At 44.2% G+C, this 27,532-nt stretch overlaps 1 long non-coding RNA gene across 3 annotated transcripts in view; it reads right to left on the bottom strand.

Annotated features, from left to right (window-relative positions):
- LOC111751631 (uncharacterized) overlaps positions 1-22,269 on the bottom strand; it is a 29,177-nt gene extending 6,908 nt beyond the window's left edge. The window contains exons 1-2 of one of the 3 annotated variants that reach the window (XR_010317371.1): positions 8,984-22,269; positions 902-1,584 (exon numbers count right to left, since the gene is read on the bottom strand). This is a non-coding gene — a long non-coding RNA (uncharacterized LOC111751631). Of the gene's footprint in view, positions 1-901 lie in introns of all 3 variants that reach the window. The other 2 variants (XR_010317369.1, XR_010317370.1) reach the window with 2 other exon arrangements.
- Between the last annotated feature and the right edge of the window lie 5,263 nt (positions 22,270-27,532).

Below are 27,532 nucleotides of genomic sequence, written 5' to 3'. Positions count from 1 at the left end.
TTGGCCTGTCAATGAAATAGTTACAAGGAGGAAGCAGCAGAATACTGCCAGAAAAGCTCCGCAGACATTTCACCTCTTGTAGTTTTATTTGGGCCAATCAGCCCTTCTTGGCAAGTAAAAACGTGTCCTGAAAAAGTTAAACTCAGACATCCTTCATCCTTAGGGCAAAGGTTCTTAACCTTGGATCAATCCATTTATCCTTGAGTGGTATCTTAGTTATCTAGTGCTGCTTTAACAGAAATACCACAAGTGGACGGCTTTAACAAAGAGAAATTTTTTTTTTCACAGTCTAGTAGACTAGAATCCAAATTCAGGGAATCAGCTCCGGGGGGAGGCTTTCTCTTTCTATCAGCTCTGGAGGAAGCTCCTTCTCATCAATCCTTCCCTGGACTAAGAGCTTCTCCACGCAGGAACCCAGGGCTGAAAGGACACAATGTACTCCCAGTGCTTCTTTCTTGGTGGTATGAAGTCCCTCCCTTTCTGCTCGCTTCCCTTTCATTTCTTGTAAGACAAAAGGTGGTGCAGTCATACCCCAGGGAAATTTCCTTTACATTGGATCGGGGATGTGACCTTACCTGAGGGAACCCACTCAGATCCTTGACCTCAATACTAGGATTTAGAACTGAAATCATTGATAGCAATAGGACATAGGGTGGGAGAAGAGTGATATGAAACAATGGTCTTCAAATACTATTGAAGGGGAAGTGTTCCTCCTAATAGAATTCTGTAAATCCATGTGTCTTTTCACAAATTTTAAAGTTGGCATGGAAATTTTTTCATTCCTCAATAGTTGCAAATACTGTAATTTTCTAATATATTAAAATATTAGCATTTTAAAATAAAATTATTACACCACTTTTTTAAACATATCCAGTGGAACCTAAATATAATGAGTTCATACCCATCATTAGTCTTTTATGAAACACATGAGCAAGCTCTTCGTCAACAAGCAGAAATTTTTGTCAGTACTTTCCAGCCAAAGATGGCCAGGAACACACCTGAAAGTGAACAAAGTTGAGTTTATTAACTCATTGTAACAAGGGGAAACATGGGGAGTTGTAGTACATCTCAGTAAGAAGGTATTAGAAAGTACTTATGGGATTTGGGCTTGTGTTAGATACTTTTGAGGAGGGTTCAAGGAGGCAGGGCTTTGCTCTGGATTAGATGCTGTCAGGAAACGGGTAACTCTATGACTGAGTATTTTAATAAATCTTATCTAGAAGGAGGGAAGAATAAAACAAGGCTAAAGGCTAAAGTTAACTGGTAGAGAAGCAATTACTCATTTTGGCTGGAAGAGGAGAATTATGTCAGTTTTCTATTGTTTTGTAACAGATCACCACAAATTCAACAGCTTAAATCAATATTCACTTATTATCTCACAGTTTCTGCTGGTCAGAAGTTGGGATCCCACTTAACTGGGTCCTTGGACCAGGGTCTCTAAAGACTGCAATCAAGGTGTCGGCTGGGCTGCATTCTCATCTGGAGGCTTGGCCAGAGAAGGATCCACTTCTAAGCTCCCTCTAGTTGTTAGCAGAACTCATTTCCATGCAGCTGTAGAATTCACAACAACTTGTGTCTTCAAAGCTAGCAAGAGAGAGAGATTCTGCTGCTGGAGAGTCCCTGCCTTCAGAGAAGGGGTCAGGCCCACCCAGGTTATAGTCCTTTGAGGTATCAAAATCAACTGATTAGGGATTTTAATAACACCTTCAAAATCTCTTCACCTTTGCCATATTACATTGGTTAGAGGCAAGCCACAAATCCCACCCCCTCAAGGTGAGCGAATTACACAAAGGCATGGGTAGTAGGGGGCAGTAATCGTGGGGACCACCCTAGGAGATGTCTGCCACAGGGATGTTTAGTATTCTTGTGGCTTCACAGTGACCTTGTTTTTGTCTGTGCTTAGGCCAGATTATGAAGTAGTCCTATTTATCTTTTTGCACACATCACCACAGCCACAGAGTGGCTTTGTCTGTGTTTTGTATAATGTGAGATTGTCGCGTTCCATGAGAGAATATCTGTGACTGCCACACCACCCGCTGGCAGCACTGAGTCCTAGTTCTTGTGTCAGGCCAGGCCCCAGAGGGCAGAAACTGCCTTTCTCTCTTTCACTTTACAGTCTTCCTTTTTTTTTTTTTTTCTTGGATGATTATTTCTCTTCTACCTCCCCCACTGAATTTTATTCTAATATGACCATTTATATTCTCAAAAGTTTTTTATGGATCAGTCTGTCAGGCTTTTCGGCAGCAGAAACTTGACTATAAAATGAAACTTTAAAACAATTTTTTTTAATTTTTATTTTCTGTATAAGGCAAAGTACTAAAAAATTCTTTTGAGTCATTATGATTAGTAAAATATTAATCAAAGCAGCATAAAGATGCAATACATTTTGACATATAATTATTAAATACGCAAAGTAAAATTTTATAAAAATGTATCTCCCAATGAGATGGTAGGGGCAGGTTTTATTGCCAATCACTTCATGCATGGTGGATGCTTTTAAATTTTAGTTAAGCCTGTTATTTAAAAGAGAAGCACCCAAAACAAAACAAAAAATAATAATAAATCACCAGCATGAGAAAGGTTCAGCATCAATCCCACTTCTAATTTTAGTTTGTACAGGTGCAAGCACTGAGAAACCCTGCTCATTAGGAGGTGGAAATAGGGTCAGATTTGTTAAAGCAGTGGCCCTCAGTTCTTTGAATTTCTGAGCTACATGCCAAAAGTCACGCTCTGATTTTGCACGAAAATTACTCAAACAAATGAAAACCAGTTGACTTGCAGGAGTATTTGTTACCCAACGATTAAAGCCATGCACTATCTCAATCCTAACACCAATATTTTTTAATCGATCCTTTGTTGGTAATTTAAAAGTTTGTATTTGTACACCCAGGGCAATGTGCCATAGATAGACTCGAGATGGGTGAGAGGTAGGAAAAGGGAAATTATAAAAGGAGAAGAAGGGAAGTTCTGCACCTCCATCTCAGGTGACTTTTCAGCAGATCAATTTCAGCAAGCACGCATGTGAAAGCAGAGGTTAAGGGAATTCATTCCCCTAAGACAATCCCCACACATCCTGTAGAATGTATACTTGTGAGTGCTCCAATTTGAAGACACTGAACTAAAGCATTCTAAGGTCCTTACATATGAAGGTAGTTAAACATAATTAAGCTTAAATTTTGTCTAATATGTACATCAGAATATCTAAGGTAACAGCCAAAACAACAGATACACTTCCATAGACATAGAAGCCCTGGTGTAGCAACGGTTAAGCACTTGGCCGCTAACTGAAAGCTTGGCAACCCGAACCCACCTAGAGGCCCTGCAGGAGAAAGACCTGGTGATCTGCTTCCATAAAGACTGCAGCCAAGAAAGTTCTACTCTGTCGTACACAGTCGCCGTGAGTCAGAATCAACTCAACGGCACCCAACGAGAACAATATAGACATAGAATGTTCAAAATATCTTAGGGGAAAAAAATCTAGAATAATGGAAAAAACCATCAATCGCTCAAAAGGAGAAAGGTAAGTGGTGACGCTGGGAAGGGGAAACAAACCAAAACAGCAGGAGAAATCCAGTAGAATGTATTAATAAGATGGTTGAAAATAAATACGAGTATCAGTAATTACAATAAACTTAAAGAGCAAAACTTTCCAATTAAAAGACAAAAATTTTTCAGACAGGATGCTTTTAAAATTTAGCTATGCTTGTTATTTAAAAGAGAGGCACCTCAGATCACTAGCCATCAGAGAAATGCAAATCAAAACCACAATGAGATACCATCTCACCCCAGCATTACTGGCATGAATGAAAAAAAACAGGAAATAACAAATGTTGGAGAGGCTGCAGGAAGATCAGAACTCTTATGCACTGTTGGTGGGAATGCAAAATGATACAACCATTTTGTAAAAACAATACAGTGCTTCCTTAGAAAGCTAGAACTAGAAATACCATATGATCCAGCAGCCCCACTCCTAGGAATATATCCTAGAAAAATAAGAGTTATCACACGTATAGATGTACGCACACCCATGTTCACTGCAGCATTATTCACAACAGCAAAAAGATGGAAACATTCTAGCTGCCCATCAACATCTGAATGGATAAAGAAACTGTGGTACATACACACAATGGAATATTACACAAAGATAAAGGACAATGAATCTGTGAAGCTTCTCATAACATGAATGAATCTGGAGGGCGTTATGCTGAGTGAAATAAGTCGATCACAAAAGGACAAACACTGTATGAGACCACTACTTTAAAAACTCATGAAAAGGTTTACATGCAAAAAGAAACAATCTTTGATGGTTAAAAGGGGGGAGGGGGGGGGTGGGAATAGAAAAACACTAATGAGACAATAAAAATGAGAGAATAGATAAGGGGTAACTATGGTGAAGGGTAAGACAGTCCACAATACTGGGGAAGCCAGCACAAACTGTACAAGGCAAGGTCATGGAAGTTCCATAGACACACCCAAACTCCCTGAGGGACTGAATTGCTGGGCTGAGAGCTGTGGGGGCCATGGTCTCCAGGAACATCTAGCTCAATCGGCATAACATAATTTATAAAGAAACTGTTCTACATTCTACTTTGGTGAGTAGCGTCTGGGGTCTTAAAAGCCTGTGAGTGGCCATCTAGGATACTCCATTGGTCTCACCCCTTCAGGAGCAAGGAAGAATGAAGAAAACTAAAGATACAAGGGAAATATTAGCCCAAAGGACTAAGGACCACATCTACCACGGCCCCCACCAGACTGAGTCCAGTACAACTAGATGGCGCCTGTCTACCACCACTGACTACTCCGACAGGGATCACAATAGAGGGTCCTGGACAGAGCCAGAGAAAAATGTAGAACACAATTCTAGCCCCAAAAGAAAGACCAGACTTGCTGGCCTGACAGAGACTGGAAAAATCCTGAGACTATGGCCCCTGGACACCCTATCAACTCACTAATGAAGTCACTCCTGAGGTTCACCCTTCAGCCAAAGATTGGACAGGCCCACAAAACAAAATGAGACTAAAGGGGCACACCAGTCCTGGGGCAAGGGCCAGAAGGCAGGAGGGGACAGGAGAGCTGGTAACAGGGAACCTAAGGTTGAGAAGGGAGAGTGTTGACATGTTGTGGGGTCGTTAACCAATATCATAAAACAATAAGTGTACTAACTGTTTAATCAGAAACTAGTTTGTTCTACAAACCCTCATCTAAAGTACAATTTAAAAAAGGGAGAGAGAAAGGCATCCCCAAAAAATAAAAAAATAAACATAGGCACACAGAAAAGTCTAAAGATGGAAAATAACATTCCAGGCCAGTACTAACTAAAAGAAAGCTGGCATCACTATATTATCAGACAAAGCAAACTGTAAAACAAAGAGCAGTACTAGGGATAATAAGGTAATTATGCAATGGGAAAAGCCTCCATTCATCAGGAAGAGGTAATGAGTCTAACTTTGTATGCACTTAACATACATAAAGCAAAAATTAACACAGCTGCAAGGAGAACTTGAAAAATCTACCACCATACTGGGCTATTTTAACACCCCCATCTCAGTAATGGATAGAACGAGCTAGCAACGGAATAGTAAGAATATAGTGAGAACAGTGAGAATATAAATGGTACCATTAGCAAGTTTGAACAATGGACATTCTGGAACACTGCACCCAACAAGTGGAGAACGCACACTGTATTCACTTACACATACAGCGTTTACACATTTACAAAAAGCAAGCCCAGGCTAAGCCAATAAGATCTGCTCAAAAAAAAAAAAAAGCCAAAGGGTTGATATTATACAGACCACATGCTCTGACCACCATGCAGTTAATGCAGAAATCAATTACAAAAAAAGATAATACAAAAAAATCCCACAGGTTTGAAAATTTAAGACATACTTCAAAATAATTCATGGGTTGAAGAAGAAAGCACATGGAAATTTTAAAACACTTAGAACTGAACCATAACAAAATAAGAACATTCTTGAGATTTATGGCACATAGCTAAAATGTCCTGCCTTAAAAGGCTCACACTAGGAAATAAGAAAGTCACAAAATGAATGTGTTAAGCCCCACATCTGAGAATCTAGAAAGAGTCCACCTCTCACCCTTTTTTTTGTTGTTGTTGAAAGTATACACACCAAAACACACACCAAGTCAATAATTTGTACAAGTACAATTCAGTGCCGTTGATTACATTCTTCAAGTTGTGAAATCAACCATTCTCACCCTCTTATTCTGAGTTGTTCCTCCCCGATTAGCATAAACTCACTGCCCCTTAAGCTTCCCAACTGAACTTTCCAGTTGCTATTGTCAACTCATACAGTTCTTCAAGAGCTCTCACCTTTCTCCCTTCCTTACCTCCCCCAGAGTCTCCCCACACCTTACCTGCTGTCCCCTTCCTCCTATTCAGAGGACTTACTTAGCACTTCCAGCCGCTCCTTGGAAACCCTATGGGGCAGTTCCACTCTGTCTTATAGGGTCACTATGAGTTAGAATCAACTCAAAGGCAACGGGTGTGGTTTGGTGTGTGCCAGGCACTATACTTCCTCCCACCATGTTCATCATTAATTCTCAGAAAGTGTTCAGTCTTCCCACCTGGCATATTATTGGGGGAAAAAAAAAAACCAAACCCATTGCCACGGAGTCCATTCCAACTTCAGTGCCCAATATAACCTCCTTTAGCTACACTCATTCATTCAACACTAACAGATCCCTATTGACGGCCGAGTACCTGCCAAGACTCTGAACCAGGATGACTACATGCTGGGATACAGAGATGAAGAAAGTAAGCACAGTCCTTGCCCTAGAGCAGTGGTTCACATTCTGTGGCCAGACCAGCAGCATCAGCAACTGGGAACTTATGAGAAATGAAATTCTCAAGCTCCATTTCAGACCTACTAAATCGGCATCTCTGGAGTAGACCCAGCATTCTTTTAACAAGCCATCCAGGGGATGCTGATACGTGCTGGAGGAGTTGGAGACCCACTGCCCCAGAGGAGTCCCTGAGTGGTGCAAAAGGTTAAAGCACTCTACTGCTAACCGGAAGGCTGGTGGTTCAAGTCCACCCAGAAGTGCCTCAGAAGAAAGGCCTGGTGATCCCCTTCTGAAAAATCAGCCATTGAAACCCTCATGGAGCACAGCTCTACTCTGACACAGGCGGGATCACCATGACCCAGTCAGCCATTGAAACCCTCATGGAGCACAGTTCTACTCTGACACAGGCAGGGTCACCATGACCCAGTCAGCCATTGAAACCCTCATGGAGCACAGCTCTACTCTGACACAGGCGGGGTCACCATGACCCAGTCAGCCATTGAAACCCTCATGGAGCACAGTTCTACTCTGACATAGGCGGGGTCACCATGACCCAGTCGGCCATTGAAACCCTCATGGAGCACAGTTCTACTCTGACACAGGCGGGGTCACCATGACCCAGTCAGCCATTGAAACCCTCATGGAGCACAGTTCTACTCTGACACAGGCGGGGTCACCATGACCCAGTCAGCCATTGAAACCCTCATGGAGCACAGTTCTACTCTGACACAGGTGGGGTCACCATGACCCAGTCAGCCATTGAAACCCTCATGGAGCACAGCTCTACTCTGACACAGGCGGGGTCACCATGACCCAGTCAGCCATTGAAACCCTCATGGAGCACAGTTCTACTCTGACACAGGCGGGGTCACCATGACCCAGTCAGCCACTGAAACCCTCATGGAGCACAGCTCTACTCTGACACAGGCGGGGGTCACCATGACCCAGTCAGCCATTGAAACCCTCATGGAGCACAGTTCTACTCTGACATAGGCGGAGTCACCATGACCCAGTCGGCCATTGAAACCCTCATGGAGCACAGTTCTACTCTGACACAGGCGGGGTCACCATGACCCAGTCGGCCATTGAAACCCTCATGGAGCACAGTTCTACTCTGACACAGGCGGGGTCACCATGACCCAGTCAGCCATTGAAACCCTCATGGAGCACAGTTCTACTCTGACACAGGCGGGGTCACCATGACCCAGTCAGCCATTGAAACCCTCATGGAGCACAGCTCTACTCTGACACAGGCGGGGTCACCATGACCCAGTCAGCCATTGAAACCCTCATGGAGCACAGTTCTACTCTGACACAGGCGGGGTCACCATGACCCAGTCAGCCACTGAAACCCTCATGGAGCACAGCTCTACTCTGACACAGGCGGGGGTCACCATGACCCAGTCAGCCATTGAAACCCTCATGGAGCACAGCTCTACTCTGACACAGGCGGGGTCACCATGACCCAGTCAGCCATTGAAACCCTCATGGAGCACAGTTCTACTCTGACACAGGCGGGGTCACCATGACCCAGTCAGCCACTGAAACCCTCATGGAGCACAGCTCTACTCTGACACAGGCGGGGGTCACCATGACCCAGTCAGCCATTGAAACCCTCATGGAGCACAGCTCTACTCTGACACAGGCGGGGTCACCATGACCCAGTCAGCCATTGAAACCCTCATGGAGCACAGTTCTACTCTGACACAGGCGGGGTCACCATGACCCAGTCAGCCACTGAAACCCTCATGGAGCACAGCTCTACTCTGACACAGGCGGGGGTCACCATGACCCAGTCAGCCATTGAAACCCTCATGGAGCACAGCTCTACTCTGACACAGGCGGGGTCACCATGACCCAGTCAGCCATTGAAACCCTCATGGAGCACAGTTCTACTCTGACACAGGCGGGGTCACCATGACCCAGTCAGCCACTGAAACCCTCATGGAGCACAGTTCTACTCTGACACAGGCGGGGTCACCATGACCCAGATTCAGCTCAGTGACAACCGGTTGGGTCTAGAGAAGTGCACAATCCAGCAAACATAAACAAGCAAGTGTAATGGACCGGGAAGGTACAGCCACTAAAACGGCCACCCCAGGAAGCTGTGAAAGCCCTTCGAGGGGCACTTGCCCTGAGACGTAACATCAGGAAAGACTCCACCAGGTAAGAGTCACACCTGAGCTGGGCTCTGGAGAAAGATGAGATGACCAGGCAAAGCAGGGCAGGGAAGAACATCCCAGCATCTGAAAGAGAAAAGTGTAAAGGCCAGAAGTCAGAGAGGTTCAAGCGTGCTCAGAAAACTTAGTCATTCAGGTCGCTGGGTAAACTACTGTGAAAGAGGTGGGGTATGCAGAAACGAAAAGAGAGAGACGAAATGGGGGTCAGATCCTGAAACCTTCAAATACCGATGAGGAGTTCGTTTCTAGAACTGTGAGAAGTAATGGAAAGGTACCAGTTGCCATCGAGTTGACTGACTCATGGACACCCCATCTGTGTCAGAGCAGAACTGTGGGTCATAGGGTGTTCAACGGCTAGCTTTTCAGAAGTAGATCACTAGGTCTTTCTTCTGAGGCACCCCTGGGCGGGTTTGAACCTCCACCCTTTCAGTTAGCAGCCAAGGGCATTGACCATTTGCATCACCTAAAGACTATATTTGAAAGACAAGAAGGAGCTATAGAAATGTCAGTCATTATTAGTGATATTTAGAGTCATCGTCACCCCATTGATTATATAGTAGAATTTCCAAGCAGCTTTTTTTTTTATTGTGCTTTAAGTGAAAGTTTACAAATCAAGTCAGTCTGTCACACAAAAACCCATATACGCCTTGCTACACACTCCCAATTACTCTCCCCCTAATGAGACAGCGCGCTCTCTCCCTCCACTCTCTCTTTTCGTGTTTATTTCGCCAGCTTCTAACCCCCTCCACCCTCTCGACTCCCCTCCAGGCAGGAGATGCCAACACAGTCCCAAGCGTCCACCTGATCCAAGAAGCTCACTCCTCACCAGCATCCCTCTCCAACCCATTGTCCAGTACAATCCATGTCTGAAGAGTTGGGTTCAGGAATGGTTCCTGTCCTGGGCCAACAGAAGGTCTGGGGGCCATTACCGCCGGAGACCTTCTAGTCTCAGTCAGACCATTAAGTCTGGTCTTATGAGAATTTGGGGTCTACATCCCACTGCTCTCCTGATTTCTCAGGGGTTCCCTGTTGTGTTCCCTGTCAGGGCAGTCATCGGTTGTAGCTGGGCACCATCAAGTTCTTCTAGTCTCAGGATGATGTAGTCTGTGGTTCATGCAGCCCTTTCTGTCTCTTGGGCTCATAATTTCCTTGTGTCCTTGGTGTTTTTCATTCTCCTTTGATCCAGGTGGGTTGAGACCAATTGATGCACCTTACATGGCTGCTTGCTAGTGTTTAAGACCCCAGACGCCACTCTTCAAAGTGGGATGCAGAATGTTTTCTTAATAGATTCTATTATGCCAATTGACTTAGATGTCCCCTGAAACCATGGTCCCCAGACCCCTGCCCCTCCTACGGTGGCCTTCGAAGCATTCAGTTTATTCAGGAAACTTCTTTGCTTTTGGTTTAGTCCAATTGCCAAGCAGCCTTTTTTCAGGAACCAGGAACATGACGAATATATTACTGGGATGGTTAAGGTTGTGTGTCACCTTGGCTGGACCGTGATTCTCAGTGGTTTGGCAGTTATGTAATGACATAATTTGGCAGTTATAAAATGATATAGTCATCCTCCATGATGTGATGTGATCAGCCAATCAGTTGAAAGGGGAGTTTCTTTGGGGGTGTGGCCTGCATCCAATATATATATTTGGACATTCTGACAAAGCTCACTTGCTTGCTCTGGATCCTACATCCAGCTCATCATCATCTGCCCCATGGTTCTGCATACTTGAGCCAGCTGCCTGCCATACTGCCTGGTGATACAGGGATTCATCAGCCTCCGCAGCCTGTGAGCCAGTGGCCTGCCATTGTACCTGCTGATCTTGGGATTCGTCGGCTTCTGTAGTCCGTGAGTCAGTAGCCTACTGTCTAACCTGCTGATCTTGGGTTCATCAGCCCCTGCAGCTATGTGAGTCAAGAGAAGGCTCCAGCCTGACACCTGACCCACAAGACTTGGAACTTGCCAGCCTCTACAACTACATGAGCCATTTCCTTGAGATAAATCTCTCTCTTTCTCTCTCTCTCTCTCTCTGGTTTTGCTTCTCTAGAGAACTCAGCCCAAGACAATTGCTTTTATTAAATTGGAATATTTGAAACAGAAAAGGTATTTGTCACTGATAACAAATAGTCAGGGCCTGTATGATTCACTCACCATCTGTCCTGGTATTGACATGTCAGCATGACTGTAGATTCATCTGGGAGAGAGGACGAAGGATAATTTGAGCACCTCACAGCTTTCACTGGGATGAAAACCAGATGAAAGACAGGAAGATATTCTTGTGCTGCTCAGGCACCATGAGACCATAATATAAGATGGTAATTAACTCAAAGAGGTACTTTAATAATCAACAAGCATCCATTCTACAGGAAGGCCTATCCATCTCCCCTGAGGTGGAGACAGTGGCCCCTTGGGTCCAGCCATAAGCATTTATTAGGATCGGGCTATGGAATTCATCTTAAAGCTGTTTTCCTTGCTTAGAAGGAGCAGTCTCCCAGATGCCTGCTTTGGAAGGGCCGCAGCGAGGTCAAGGCTTTGTCCTTGACCTCATGTGGATGGAACATTCTCAGGTCAGTCTCTGAGTCCTAAATAGATCTGATCACTACATTGTTGATACGATTCAGTTATTAAGAAATCTATGGGGTGGTCAAAAAAAACAGATCAATGGTTAATCTTAGCTGAAAGTCAGAAAAGTTAACCAACCAAGTTGAGTTTAAGTTTTCTCTTGCTCACTTGATCTAATAATCATTTGTAGAGCACAAAGCATCCCTCCCTGGGTACCATCTGGAGAAAATCAATCACTTGTCTCTCTGGACATGTTATCTGCCTTCTTTCCAAATTTTTGTTTGCTTGTTTTGCTGTTGTTTTTTAATAGCAAATACATACTGCATGGTACGAAGTGCAAAAGATACAAAAGGGCACACAGAGAAATGCACATTCCCCAGTTCCGTTCCCCAAAGGCAACCTCTGGCTGCTGGGCAGAGCACGTCTGTGTGTAATAGGCCCTTTTTTGCCATACGTCAAAAATAAACCTACACAGCTTTCGAAACCTTAACATTCTACATTGGAGATTCTTCCACAGCAGCATGGAGATGCCCCACTGCTATACAGTATTCCACTATACAGTTACGTCTGTTATCTTAAACTGATTCCCCACCAATGGACATTTAAATGGCTCCCAAACTTTTCCTATTTCAAACAATGCTTCAATTAAATCATTGTACCGGAGGAAAAAAAAAAAAAAGACCTTATCTATATATTTATTTATTCATTTACTCACTGGTTCGGTCACTCACTGTGTGCCAGAATCACCCAGAGATTTATGTAAGGACTTATCCCTGGGCTAAGAAAAACAGTAAGAAATTAAACAGGCAAAGATATGACATGAGAACATTCTAGGCAGAAAGTTCGGGATGTGAAAAATCAGAAAGCTGAAATTAGAGGATGGAGAGGTGAGCAGGGACCAGATATCAAGGCCACTGTATGCTTAGCTGGTGCCCTGGTGGTGCAGTAGTTAAGAGCTTGGCTGCTAACCAAAAGGTCGGCAGTTCGAATCCACCAGCCGCTCCTTGGAAACCCTGTGGGAAAATTCTACTCTGTCCTTTGTGGTTGCTATGAGTCAGAATCAATTTGAAGGCAATGGGTTTCGTTTTTGGTCTGGTATGCTTAGCTAAAAAGAGTTTTATTCTGTAAGGCACCAGGAGTGGCTGAAAGGTTTATGCAAGAACAACAACAACAAAAAAAAAACCCACTACTGTGGAGCCAATTCTGACTCACAGCCACCCTATAGGACAGAGTGGAACTGCTCACAGGGTTTCCAAGGCTGTAAATCTTTACAGAAGCAGACTGCCAAATCTTTCTCCCACAGAGCCACTGGTGGGTTTGCACTGCCGACCTTGTGGTTAGCAGCCGAGGGCTTAAACACTGCACCATGTGGACTCCTCGTAATACAGCACACTGGCCACCTAACCCGTGTGGGCTCTGGATTCTGCGTGGAGAATGCATTAGAGGGAGCCCAGCAGGAGGCACAAGCAAGAAATGATGAAATGCCAAGAGTCTCCACCAGGGGTCGCTAACGCACATACCTACACAGCCCAGGCACAGACATTTCCACAAATGCCATGTCAGCCAATATGGTAAGACCCCACAGACCTGTAGCAGCCACCAGCCTGACACCCCTCACCTGACCAAGGCGGCGGCGAAGGGGACAAGGGCGTTTATTTTAGTCAAGCTCTCCGAAGTATGAAGAGTAGCCAGACACAGTTACATTGGAGAAAGAGGATCCGCTTCTGGCTTTCATACACTGACCACCGTTCAATCCTGGAGAAGACCCAAGCCGTGGAGACTAAGGCAGAAGGGAATCCCTCTGTCTGGCTTTCTTCCGAAGCGGGGGGAGAAACTGTGAGGTTTCGTGCGTCTTGAGCTGCCCAGAAAAAGACAGAAAGCAGGAAGCAGATTGGTATAAATTAGGGCATAATTCACTGCTCTAGTAGTTCTCAGGAAGCCCTGATGGTACAGAAGTTAAAGCACTGAGCTGCTGAGAGGTCAACGGTTCAAAAACACCAGCGGCTCCGTGGAGAAAGACGTGGCAGTATACCTCTGTGAAGGTTTACAGCCTTGGAAACTCTATGGGGCATTTCTACTCTGTCCTACAGGGTCTCTATGAGTCGGAGTTGACTCAACAGCAGTGGGTTTGGGTCTCTATAACAGAATTCGCCACGGGGTCTTTTAAATGTAGTCCCTGGGGAATGCAAACGGTTAACTCACTTGCTTCTAAGGGAAAGGTTGGAGGTTTGTGTCCACCCAGAGGTGCCTCAAAAGAAATGCCTGGCCCTGTTTAGAGCAAAGGAGAATGAAGAAAACCAAAGACATGGAAAGATTACTCCAAAGGACTAACGGACCACAACTACCATAGCCTCCACTAGACTGAGTCCAGCACAACTAGATGGTGCCCAGCTACCACCACCGACTGCTCTGACAGGGATCACAAAAGAGGGTCCCAGACAGAGCTGGAAGAAAATGTAGAACAAAAGTCTAAGCCACAAAAAAAGACCAGACTTACTGGTCTGACAGACTGGAGAAACCCTGAGAGTATGGCCCCTAGACTCCCTTTTAGCTCAGTAATGAAGTCACTCCTGAGGTTCACCCTTCAGCCAAAGAGTGGACAGGCCCATAAAACAAGACTAAATGGGCACACCAGCCCAGGGGCAAAGACGAGAAGACAGGAGGGGACAGGAAAGCTGGTAATGGGGAACCCAAGGTCTAGAACAGGAGAGCATTGACATGTCGTGGGGGTGGAAACCAATGTCACAGAATAACATGTGTATTAACTGTTTAATGAGAAACTACTCCGTAAACCTTTACTAAAGTACAATTTTAAAAAAAAGAAAGGAACAAATACATGTGAATGTAAAAAAAAAAATAGTCCTGGCAATCTACTTCCAAAAAATCAGCCATTGATAACCCTGTGGATCACAGTTCTACTCTGATGCACATGGGGTCACCATGAGTCGGAATCGATTTGATGGCAACCAGTTTGGGGTTTTTATTTATTTATTTGGTTTCTGCCTTTTAAATAACATGTGGCATGCTCCTTTTCCAACTTACATATTAAAGTTGACACTTGTCTCCTTTTTATTCAACGTAAAAGAATATTACCAAATTTACTCCTCAAAAAGTTACCTGCATACAACTTCTCATGATGAACACATCATAATACAAAGCACACTTAGTACAACTTATGTATATTCTACCTTGTTTCAAAAAATATTCAAGGTGACTGTGTATATATAATCAATGTTTACCATAGATCTTAAGTGTACTTTATGAAGACTGGTAAAAAATGTAACCATCAAAAGGTCTGGAACTTTGTAGGGACTTTAAGGTCACAGCTTTCTAGCCCACAAATTCAAAAGGCCTAGGAAACCTACACCAAGAAAGATCTTCTGGGAGCCATCCAGAGACACGGTGTATCCAGTTGCCAAGGGGTGGGGGGCTTCAGGTTGGGAGCACTCATGGGTTCCTGGCTGCAGAGTAACCAGCGAGCACTCCGCCAAGATTGCAGACATTCTACTGAAAATCATGGAGCCACAAATTAATCTCTTCTGTTACAAAACATGTTTACCGAAAGTCTGAAGGTTCGAGTCCACCGAGAGGCACCTTGGTAGACAGGACTGGCCATCTACTTTCAAGGTATCAGCTGTTGAAAACCCTATGAAGCACAATTCTATTCTAAAACACATGGGATCACCATTAGCCAAAATCAACTTGACGGCATTTGGTTAAAAATCCTAGTGTTGAATCTGAAGTCTCCTCCTTGCCACGTGGCCTTGGGAAGGTAGCTTACTCTCCCTATGTTCACATATTAAAAAAACCAAAGCCCAAACCACTGCCGTCAAGTTGCTTCCAACTCATAGCGACCCTATAGGATAGAGCAGAACTGCCCCACAGGGTTTCCAAGGCTGTAAACCTTTATGGAAGCAGAACGCCACATCTTTCTCCAAAGGAGTGGCTAGTGGGTTGGTTCAAACTGCCAACCATTTGGTTAGCAGCCAAGCATTTTAACCACTGTGCCACCAGGCCTCCTTTCACATATAAAAAGGGACCAGTAATACCTACTGCCTCATGGTATCAAGTACGAACTGTTGCAAAGTGCCTAGTAACATCCCTGAAACAAGGCAAATGCCCAAAAAACATCTACTGTTCATGGTATTGATTCCCTTCGTGCCAGGAGTAAAAAAACCAGCTATAAATACAGGGCAATCAGGAAGAATGGGTCCAGCAGTATAACATCAGTCACCACTAGATGGCAATAAAGATGCTAAGTAATTGGTTATTAAGAGAATCCTTTTTAGAACCAAGTATTCTGTTACTCAGAATTTCCTCCTTCATTCATTAAACAAATATTTATTCAATGCCTACTATGTACCAGGTAGGCAGCTAGGATACAAAAGTCAGTGAAGGAAGATGCAGCACCTGCCCACATGGAACTTGTGGTCCAGGTGGGGAGATGAACAAAAACATCAACGAATCATCAATGATCAATGGTAGTAAGCACTGCGACAGTATATAAGAAGGAGAACCGACCTGGTTAGGGAGGGGGAAGCATCCTTGAGAAAGAGATGATGGAGTCAAGATCTAAGAACAGCAGTTGGTAGCTGGTGAGGGGTGGGAAGGGAGTGCACAGGAGGAGGGAAGAGCCTACCAAAGGTTCCCAGGTGAGCAGGCAGATGGATGTTCCTGTGGCTAGAGCCCAAAGAGTAGGGGCAGCAGCACTCGCGATGCTGCTGGCGGGACAAGCAGGGGCCAGGCCACGCAGGGCCTCATACGCCTTACTCATGTTGGGGATTAGGGCCTGGAGAGCTGCAGGAGGCTACTGAAGGGGAAGGGGGGTGACTTGACCAGATCTACATTGTGACAAGGTCATCTTGACTGCCTCGGGGATTCCACTGAAAAGGGGTCCAAGCAACACAGAGCTATTAAAGTCATGTGTTGCTTGATGTTCACAACACATTGTGTGAAATAGGACCTTATGTCATTAGGACCCTGCAAACACCAGAACAGCAGTGCCTGGGAGTTATGTAAGTTGTCTGACTTACGGACAACTCATACTTATGAATGCACTGCCATAAAGCCTATTTTATTAAAAATTTGAGTTAAATACATACAATGGTTTGTAATAACACAGGCACTACTTTGTGATGCTCATAAAAACACTGCTCCTTTTCAAAGTGTTTAAGTGTTCTGTGTGCATAAAAAGGTAACATACATACTCTATACTAAGACAAATATTTGATACTAAATAAGAACCGTATGCACCTGCTCTGACTTACCTACAAATTCGACTTTAAGACAGACTTAGGAACAGATCTCATTTGTAACCTCGGGACTGCCTGTATGCATGAGACATGAGATACACGTGTTGCATGGGAGAAGCTGTTTTGTTCACTACACCCGGTTGGATCAGGATTTCTGAGCTTTGTTATAACCTTGTGGCCTGGTGGCACAGTGGTCAAGAGCTCAGCCGCTAAGCAAAAGGTCGGCAGTTCAAATCCACCAGCTACTCCTTGGAAACCCTATGGGACAGTTCTACTCTGTCCTATTGGGTCACTATAAGTCAGAACCAACTCCCACAGGCTTTTGTTGTTGTTATTATAATCTAATGGAACAATGGATGTACGTAGGCATTCTGACATTGCCCGAATGGAAGTTATGTGGCACATGACTGCACTGGAGTCCAGGGAGGAATGCTATATCTTGGATTAGGGTGGAGGCAATAGAGATAAGGGATTTAAGAGATGGGGAAAGGTAAAAGAACTCAATGGCTAGGGCGTGCCTCAGGAGAGGGAAATTCCAGAGATGGCTCCAAGTGTTCAGGACAGTGGAAGGTGGAGCTATCCACTAAGAAAGGGAAATGGTAGCCTTAAACGGTGGTCGAGTGAAGGAGAAGGAAGATCAGGAGCTCATTCCTAGATAAACTGACTTTGAGGGTATTTTGAGACATTCAAGTAGAAATGCCCAGAAGGCAATGAAATATCTGGGTCTGGAGTACACAGGAAAACTACAGCCTGGAGATAAAACCCTGTGAGTCAGCTGGGCAGGGACAAGGCCATCAGTGAGTAAAGGCCACCTGGATTTAGGACAATAACTAGGGGACTGGAACCCATCAACTGATAACTGAAAGAAAGATATGCTAAGGAGTTTTAGAAATGTAACCAAAGACAGAGGTCAGGACAGAGATAAGAGAGTTTTAAGAGAATGAACTACAAAAAGGACAAAAACTGGGAGTTAACAGGATTATAAGAAGCTTTTGCCTCAGTCTCCTTCCCAGAAGATGACTCTTCCTCCAAGTTCACTTTCACACTTTCAGAGAAGGGGGATGGTTCCTCTCAACAGCCCCCCCCCCCCGCAATTTACCTAGCCTGTGTCTGGGTGCTACCTGTTTATGAGATCTCATCACACGTACAGCCTTCAGCTTGAATACTGTGGGAGGAGGGAGCTTGGCCTCCTGGAAGAACCACTACCCCGACAGTTACTCCGAGGGAGGGATTTTAACATTTGAGAGACAGTTCCCTCCCTGTTTAACAGTTAAAGCACAGTTAACTTACTTATTTTCTTTTTTCAGGGGAAGTAGTAGACACACGGAGAACTAGGTTCCAATCCCAGCTCCCTCAAATATAAGCAATGAGAGCCTTGAACAATTACTTCTCTCTCTAAACTCTAGTTTCCCTAACTTTTAAAAGAGGATTGCTCTGCCACTAACTCTCATAAAAAGAAAGAGGAAACATAAAGCAAATGTGGCAAAATGTGAACTAGCGAAGCTAGGTATTGGGGACGGATGTTTATGAAGCTAAATTTTTCGGGTAGTCTTGAATATTTTTCAGTAAAGAGCTGCGAGAGTATAAAATTTAACACAAAGAAAGCTCAGTACAAATATTCACTGTCATCTAACACTAGAAAAAAAAAAAAAAAAAACACTAGACTCTACTGAAATTACACTGTTCCTGCAGCTTTTTGCCACTAGACTGGAGGCACCTTGAGGACAGGGAAGGTCATTGTCTCTCCATCTCTGCATCCCCAGTTTCTCCCACAGTCCCTGCCTGGTACGTGGCAGACGGAGGGAGTTGCAAATAGCCATGTACCAGAGTCACATGTAGGCTTCCCACCCCCCTCCCAAAATACAGATTTCTGGGCCCCAGGCCTATTAGGGAAGGTGTCCTGGTTCTTGCACAGCAGTGGCTGAGTCAAGGGATGACCCTCAATGTCCTTTATCAGTACGAAACCCCTCATTCTCTATGGACAACTGATGTTTGCTAAACCGTATGTAAAATTGCTATTAAAATGCAGCTTCAAGACATGTCTTCTTGTTCCACCTCAACTCCACTGGATTAAGTAGAGGTTGATTTTTAAGCTCCCTCATGTGATTCTGATATAGCTATGAAAACTGTGGATGTATTTACTATGGGTTTGTTGAATGAATAAGTGATTGAATGAATGAGTGAATAAGTAAATGAATGAACAAATGGTATCCTCTGCTGTGGAAAATGCTCCTCTCTTCCCATCTCCTTCACCAACTGACATTAGGCATGTCAAGGTGATTGGCCCTCCTGGGCCAGACAGGAAGCTGAAATGAGAGGAAGTTGTACCAAAAGCCTTTCTTCCAAGACTCCACACCTAAAAAGGTTTAGCAACAAAATAATAATTTTTTTTTTTTTTTTTTGGAGTTCCTGACCCCTAAAATACAATGGGCCACAGATCAAGCATGTGCATCAGAGTAGCATGCCCACTCCCCTTTTTTGTTCCCTTTTGTTTGGGATCCAAGTGTCATGTCCGACAGGTTCCTATCCCAGTTCCCCCTTGCTTCCTCCTCATTGCCCCCAGGAATACTTGCGTTACATTGGACAGACTCACCCCTTACATGAGTAGTCGGTTTACAGTTTGATTTGATTAAGAGACTAAGGCTATTAAAGCAGTTCAGCTGACAGTCACTTAGGGACTCCTGAGCAGGGGCCTATCTATGGGAAACAGCACCTCTGGCAATCAGTTTTAAACTCCTGAATGATCTCTCATAGCTGGCATGGAAGCTGCAATGGCCAACAGAAACTGCTCCTTAGCGTCCCTCCTCAAGCAGCGCCCAGAGCAGGCTCCCTACCTGCCATAATTAGTCATGCCTCTGCTGAGTCTAGGCAGAGTGTAACACTGGGGAATCTGAGAGGAGCCAGGTGCCTTCACCTTGCAGGGCTTCAGCTCTGGGGTAAGAAGCAGTGGCATGCTGGTAAATATTTAACAACCAGGTCTCCAGGCGGAAAAGTCCTGAATTTGTGGTGTGTACCTATTGCTGTGGTATAAATATTCCTCAGGTGGCCAATTTCAAACTACCAACATGACATCACGGAAAGCAAAACTCAGAAGAGATATGCACAATCATTCTCGCCAGCCAACTCCAGCACACCACTCCCGGCCTCTGACCTAAGCGAAAACTGTCAATCTTCCCTCAGTAAGGATCTGCAGGCCCAGAAGCTGGACTGCACGGATATTTAGGTGATCACTACTGAGACTCCATCTCCTAATTTCAGGGACCAGATACAACTGCTAGGAACAAATGTTTGAAATATTCCAAGATCTTTACAATCCCTTCCAGCAATAAGGGTCTTGGCACAAAACATTAACATCTTTCTCCTCTGAACTGTCAAACTTCTACATCTTTTGATTTTTTTTTTAGCTAAGACTTATCTTGAATTGGGTCCATACCAAGCACTGTTCCAAACACAGCTCCTGTAATGATTCAATTCATCCTCACAAGCCTGAGAAAAGTACTTTAATGATCTGTTTTACAGATGAGCAAACTGAGCCACCAAGAGGTTAGGTAACATGCCCAAGATCACACAGCCCTGAATTGCCTTTGTAATTTCCCATAAAAAAAATGGTGAATGAATGGCCAGTTTTCCCACTCAGGTAGCTCTTCACGTATTTTGGATATACATTTAGTGGAAAAACAAAAAGCATTATTTATACACATTTAATTGCAAATTGAATCTAATAGCTACATAATCATAATAAAATCTTTCAGAATGATCAGTTTTAGGAATAACAGAGCTTTGCCTTTCCATATTGACCTACACTGATAGAGCTCAAACCTCTTCACAGTTATCAATTAATTATACATCAATACTCCTTAGAGGCCAGGCATTACATTTATGTTCTGTTTTATGCTTATTTTATAGCTCTTGTTAGTAATAAAAATATTAACATTTCATGCATCATACAATGTGCCACAGAGCCCAGAATTAGACATGGTTATCTGTTTAAAAGTTTTAAACGGTGACTAAATTTCTAAGAAATAATTTAATGTTTCATTATTACTAGCAATATCTCAAATTAATATAGCGTTTCACGTTTAAAATAATTTTTCTTGTGAGCTGAAAAACATGTGGATTCTGGAGCCAGACACCTAGCTCTAGTGCTGTTCTGTGATTTTTTTTTTAATGTTTAATTTTATTTCAATTGTAGGAATAGATTTATGTGTCAAAATTCAAAAGGTACTAAAACACAGAGAAAAAAACCTCTCTTCCTATTTCATCCCTCGAGACAAAATAATGTTAACAGTTTCTTATATCCTTCTAGAGACATTTATGCATATATGGTGCAAGCAAACGGCACCCATAATCTTGTGCCATTTTACACAAATGTTAGCATTCTACACTCATTGAAAGTTTGAGCAAGTAACTCGTCTGAGCTAGTTTTCTCTCCTGAAAAGGGGATTTGGGAGGATTAGATCAACGAATTACGCAAAACGCCTCAGTCTAGCGTCAGGCCTAAAAAAACCAAAACCACCACCAATCCCTTGTAATGCAGTTGATTCCGACTCATAGAGACCCTATAGGACAGAGTAGTGCTGCCCCACTGGGTTTCTGAGGAGCGGCAGGAGTTGGCAACTAAGACCCTTTTTCCCAACCCTTAAAAAGGTTGTGAGATAAGTGGTCTGCAACAGCATCAGCTCAGAGATTGTTAATCGGATTATACGGCCCAAACCCAGAATTTCCGGTTCAAAAGGTCTGGGGTGGGCCCCATAATTTGCATCTCTAACAAGCTTCTTGCTGCTGATAGGGAACAAGAACCACAAGGAAGAGTAGAAAGTTAGATGCCTCAGATTCCTAGAGATTCTACCCTAGATGGTTGTTGTGTGCCCTCCAGTCAATTCCAACTCACAGCAATCCTACAGAGCGGAGCAAAACTGCCCCATGGGGTTTCCTAGGCTGTAAATCTTTCTAAAGGAGCAGGTCGCAGGTCCTTTCTCCCTCCGAATCGCTAAATAACCTTGAGCAAACGACCATCTCGGAGCTTCACTTTTCTGTTTTTAGGAGAGAGACAACTCCCATCTCAAAGGCTGTTGAGATTACATAAAATAAAGTATGTGCCCAAGGCACACATTTAAAAAATTAATATTGGTTTAGAGAGTAAATGTCTAAAAAAAAAAACTCACAGGGCAAGGAGAAAGGGCGGGGGATATCCCAATAACAGTGGTAAAAGGCAGATTTGGGATAAGTGGACGGATCCGTAGCCAAAGGCTAGCAAGGGTCACGAGCGCCCAGGTACAGTCTCAAAACTTGCCCTGCCCCCGCCCCTGTCCCCCAGCCTCGTCAACAGGGCGAGGGAGTGTGAAACCCCGCCGACCTCGTCCGGCTCCCCCTTGGACTTACGCCCGGGGACAAACGTCCCCCTCTACCACCCTGGCTAAACCTCTGTCCGCGACCCCCTTCTCTTAAGCCTCCCGCCCTGCGTCCCCTCTCCTCTAGCCCCCGCCCGACACCGCCCCGCCCCCTCCCAGATCCGCAAAGCGCCCCTAGCCCGGACCTGGGCTCCCCCATCCCCCGCCCCGCGCGGCCCCTTCCCGCGCGCACGACGCCCTCCCCACGCGAGTCGTCGGCCCCCACGGCCCACGGCGAGTCCCTTCCCCCCGCCCCGCACTGCGCCCCAGACGGCGCAGCAGGAGGAAGCCCCGGGCCCGTGAACAGGCTCGGACCGAGAACTGGGTCTCAGATCCCGCGTGTGACCAGAGGGCGGAAGCCAGGACTGAAAACCAAGGTCGGGGTCTCGTTTTAAAAGTCTGAGGCATCAGGCACCGTCTACCTAGAAAGACCTCGGTACAGTGGTATTGCGTTTCATTTTTAAGTCGCCTGTCAAATGCAGATGACCGGGCCTCTAGCCCGTCTTTATCCAATTTGAGAAGCCTTCCTGCACATGACATCAGCCCACGAGGAACCGCTCTTGCGTTGGCGGCTCGCTGCGCAGCGCTGACGTGCAGAGACCAGAGAAGGAAATGGCGGCGGGCGGCGGGCGGAACAGGGCGCGGCCGGGGCCCCGCGGCTGGCCGGCCACCAGGGGGCAGGCGTGCGTCTGAGTCCCTCGGCCGGCTGGAACCAGTCTGGCCGGAAGCCGGGCGGTGCCTTCGCTTCCGCAGCGATGCGCCACGTGGCCGGCCAGGAAGGACAGAAGAAAACAACAAAATGGCGGCGGAGGCGGGGCCCGCCGAGCACCCCCTGCGCCCTAGTTTTCCTCAAAGGGCGGTGTTCAGGAGTCAGGGTGGCGCGAGCTGAGCGCTGTGCAGGAGCCTCCGGACTGAATGTGGGCTGGGGCAGCCGAGCGAAGCCGTAGGCAGCTTCTCCTGGGCGGGTCGGAGCCCGGGCTCCAAGCCCTGGGCATGCTCGGGGACACTGCGGCGCGCTCCTAGTTGGCGGGCCGTTTGCTCGAAGCCGCCGGCCTGCTTCCCAGTCAGGGCTTGTTTTCATTTGTCGCTTGCGAGCGAGACGGCAGAAACGTTTTCCTCGGGGCTTTTTTCCTACAGCGGGGTTAGAGTGGAGTCCAGGAGAGTGCTAATTGAACTGAGAAGCATTTCCCTTCCTTCTTTGCAGCGGTTTTCGTTACCGTTTCCTGCCTTTGTTCAAAGGGTTGGAACCGCCTCCCTCCGAGATGGAGATAAATGGCGTTCTACCGATCTCTAAAAGAACACCAAGCCCTCGATGTCTAGGCTTTCACGGAGCTCCCCACCCCGGCCAAGTGTTGGGGAAGGATTTTGTTTGCCTTGCAGACTAGGGCTGCGAATGTGCGGCATAGACTGAGGTTCTGTGGTTTTATATCAGCCATTTTGTACATTAAAAAAAAAACAAAACTCGGTTGTTGTATGTTTTTAAATACAAGACGTAAGAAAACAAAATAGTCCAGTGTTCACGGCGTTCTGGTAAAGACCCGCAGCGGCCCCTGCATATCGATGGCTCTGGAGCCGAAGGACTGAGCCCTTCGAGATCTGGCTGGACAACTGTCAGGCTCGGTTTCATTTCTTAACACCCGCCCCTTCTCTCTAAATAATTTGTCTTGTTTTACGTGAGTTTGAGATGCGCAAGAGTCACTGGGGGTAAAAATAGTTAACAAGCTACCCTAAGTGTGTAGTAGGTTTAGAATAAAGGAGATGTCTGTCTTTGGTTTCATTTATAAATTTGTTGTTTTCAGAGTTAAGATACGGATTTTCTCTGGTTCTTGGCAAAGCAAATTGTTGGATCGTTGGCAAGGCTCTGAAATGATCTATTACTGTTTGTTGTTTTTCTTAGAAATTAATAAAACTTGCCTCCCAAAGGTATAGGAGGTTTAATTAACAATTTCTAAATGTAATAAGGGTCCCGAATGAGGGCATGCTACAGTGACACGGCTTGAGAAAGGCAGTCCTCTTTTTAGGGCATTGTGAAGGAACTCTTAGTGGTCTCCACAGATTGATAGGGAGTTTAACACCCGTGCTGTGATCAGAACTTCATTGCTATTAAATGATAGACTAGAAACGGTATGATGTGATCAGGAAAAAAAAAAAAAAAAGAGCTCAAAGCTTTTTTATTTTACAGGTTAAATGTGGATTTTTGACCCAAGCAGAGGTTTGAGAGAATTTCCCCTTTTCCACTCCTTTTCGTTTCCCTGCTCTCAAAAGGTTTCTTTGCAGAAAAGTACATGATGAGGCAAAGAAGGGCTGGGCAAAATGTCCAAAGGGCTCCTTTAAAAACTACGGGTAAAAACTACGGGGGTAAAGAACCCTCCCTCTCTTCAGCCTGGGAAAAGAAGGCAGCTTCTTTAACAGCGTTGCCTTACAAAAAGCCGGCCCCTTTGTGTTCTTATATTTTACAGTGATTACCCCTTGTTTGTCTCTTTTTTACACATGGTTCAGATGGAACCTCTGGCAACTTTTTCTGCAAATGCTACTGACATATAGGAGCGCAAGAATTAGCATCCTCAGGCCTTAAATTGTTGGTCTCCACAATCTCATTAACACTAGCTTCCTGTTAAGAGAAGATACTGTCTTTCAAATTTTAAAATACTTATTATAGCAAACTTGGTTTAAAAAAAAATTAAAAGAACCTGTACTCCAATAATTCCAAAATACTTGTAGATATAAAGTTTTTTGGAGGGGGAAATTATACTGTGTGTATGATTTGTTAACTACGTTTTTTAATGTTTTATTTCATATTACTAAAGCAAATTATGCTCGGTACAGAAAACAAGGAAAATACAAAGAAAAAAAATCACCCAGATGGTACCACCAAGAAATACCCACTATTTAAGAAAATCTGTGTATGTCTGTATCTGTTTTAAAAGAATACTATGCATAGTGCTGTCACCTATGTTTTTTATTTAGCCATGTATAGTGTACATTTTCTTCTGTCAATATGTCTTTTTGGTTTTTAGAGCCTGCATATTATTCTATCAGATGAATATACTAGATTTAACCTTTAACCACTCTCATGATTAGACCCCAAATTTGCCATTTTTTGCTCTTTAGATAATGTTGGCATGAACAGTTGTACAAAAAGCTTTTTACATATTAATGTAAAATAAGGTTTACAAATCTGAACTTTTTAAGGTTTTTTGATACATATTTTCACTTCCCAAATTACTGAATTAATGGTATTGTGTCAGGAGTCTTCTAAATAAGCATTCCATCTTAGGTCAAATACTCTCTTCGACTGTCCTCACTTTTCTAAATGTATTTAGTTTTATTTGAAAAAAAGTTAAATCATTAATTTTTTGGTGTACTATTTTTGATATGAATGTGTGTCTTGATAAGTACCAGGTATGGATGTTAATTTGAAGCTAAACAGTTAAAAGGAGTCCTTTCACTGTTAAGCTATTAACAATATAGAAACTTCATTTCCTTGTAACTAGTTCATTTCTCTGTATAGATATGATACAAAATAAACTTTAATTGTTGACATTTTCTTTCCAATGTGCAGCAAATATATAAATTTTATATTATTTGGGTGTAAATGATGAAGTAAATCTTGGTTTTTTAGGCTAAAGGCCTCTAAACAGTATTTCTAATTTTACTGGCTCTTTATTTTAGTATGGATATGCTGACCTTTATCCACAGGACAGGAAGATGGCCGTCTTCAAAACAAGGTGACCAAATAGTTCTGAGGTTTTTCCTTTAGTTTACTATTGGTGATACTTGAATACTCCCTACTAGGAAATTGTTCAATGGCCTGTTATTCCAAAATTCAACCCTGTCTGCCACAATCATTCCTTTGCTGTCTAAAAAATGATTTAGAGAGTAACCAGAGCGGCAGAGATGGATACAATAAAGGCATGAATAATGGGAAAATATCAATCAGCAGCCATTATGCGATCATCTTAAAACCATCTCAGAGAGTACTATCAGCTTTGATCCACCTACCCCCCTATACATTGAATAACAGTTTTCTCTCTTGAAGTCCTTCTAATTACTATACTTGGAATAAAACACTTTCCATTAGGATGGAAAATACAGTTTGTTAAGATTTCTTCAAAAGGATTTTAGGGCTTTAAGAACTAGCATATATGGCAGCCATTATTCTGTAATAGTCTTCCTTTTGGTGACAGTACTGCAGAGGGTTATTCGACTACAGTATTTGAGCCCATTTCAAAGTCTCCCAAGAAAACCTTTGCAAAGCTCCTAAATTGTCTGGTTCTACAGATGCACAGCAATAAACACAAGAAGATTTTTCTAGCTATACCAGCACTGTGCATCCAAGATTAAAATCTATTACCAGAGATTTCACTGTGATCCTTTCAAAACAGCTCCAGATTTTTGTTTTACCATTTAGATTTCATAGCTGATACGCAAGACAGCAAATGGATGAATATTTTATGTTTCAGTTCTTTTAAAGGACAATTGACTTTGAACAGCTTTTGGAAGCTACAGCTCTTAGAAGCCTGTCTCCTAGGAGCTGAAGTTTAAAATCTGCCATTAATAGAAATGAAGAAGTGGGATGGGGGGAAGGCCTCTGAAAACATCGAGTTTCCACTCTCAGGTACAGTGAACATCCAGCAGTGAAAGGAAAGGGTCTTGTAAATTTGCCTCCTCACTCTCACTCGGCCCTACCAGAAATAAAAGAGGGAAACTTTAGGTTGCCTCGGGCCTTAGACTTGAGGCTCTAGAGTCTTGGCTGCTAAATTGACAAATTGTGGGCACATTTCAGCTGAGTTAGGGTTCTATATGTATGTGTGCGTGTGTGCGTGTTTTCTCCAAATCTCCCTTTTGCCCCCATATCAGATAGCCCTAAAGGGCCTGTGGAGTAGTGGTTAAGAACAGGGGCTTGGGAGTCAGAGGAAGCCAGAGTTGGAGGCTCTGGTTCTGTCACTGACCAACTATTTGACCTCTGGTAGGTTAGTATCACCGGGCTTCAGTAAATTGGGAATATCGGTTTCTTTGTTGTGAGGATTAAATGCCAGGCACAAATAATGTTATTGGTTGTTATCAAGTCAGTTCCAACTCATGGCAACCCCATGTGTGCAGAATAGAACTGCTTCATAGGGTTTTCAAGGCTATGACCTTTCGGAAGCAGATTGCTAGCTTTCAATAAATGGTAGTGATCATTAATCCTTCTAGTTCCTTAATCTATCTTCCTTTTCTCCATCTTCACTGCTCCTACCTACACTCAGTGTCTCCTTTGTCCAGTTGGCCTCCTAACTGGTCTCCAGCCCTCTAGCCTAGTTCCTAAGCTGCTTGCTATTCCTTGTACCAGTCCTCCCCTTAAAC

Source organism: Loxodonta africana, chromosome 13 (assembly GCF_030014295.1).
Source record: "Loxodonta africana isolate mLoxAfr1 chromosome 13, mLoxAfr1.hap2, whole genome shotgun sequence".
Lineage (NCBI taxonomy): Eukaryota > Metazoa > Chordata > Mammalia > Proboscidea > Elephantidae > Loxodonta > Loxodonta africana.
The sequence above is the reverse complement of the archived record's forward strand: the minus strand, read 5'-3'. Positions and strand labels throughout refer to the sequence as shown.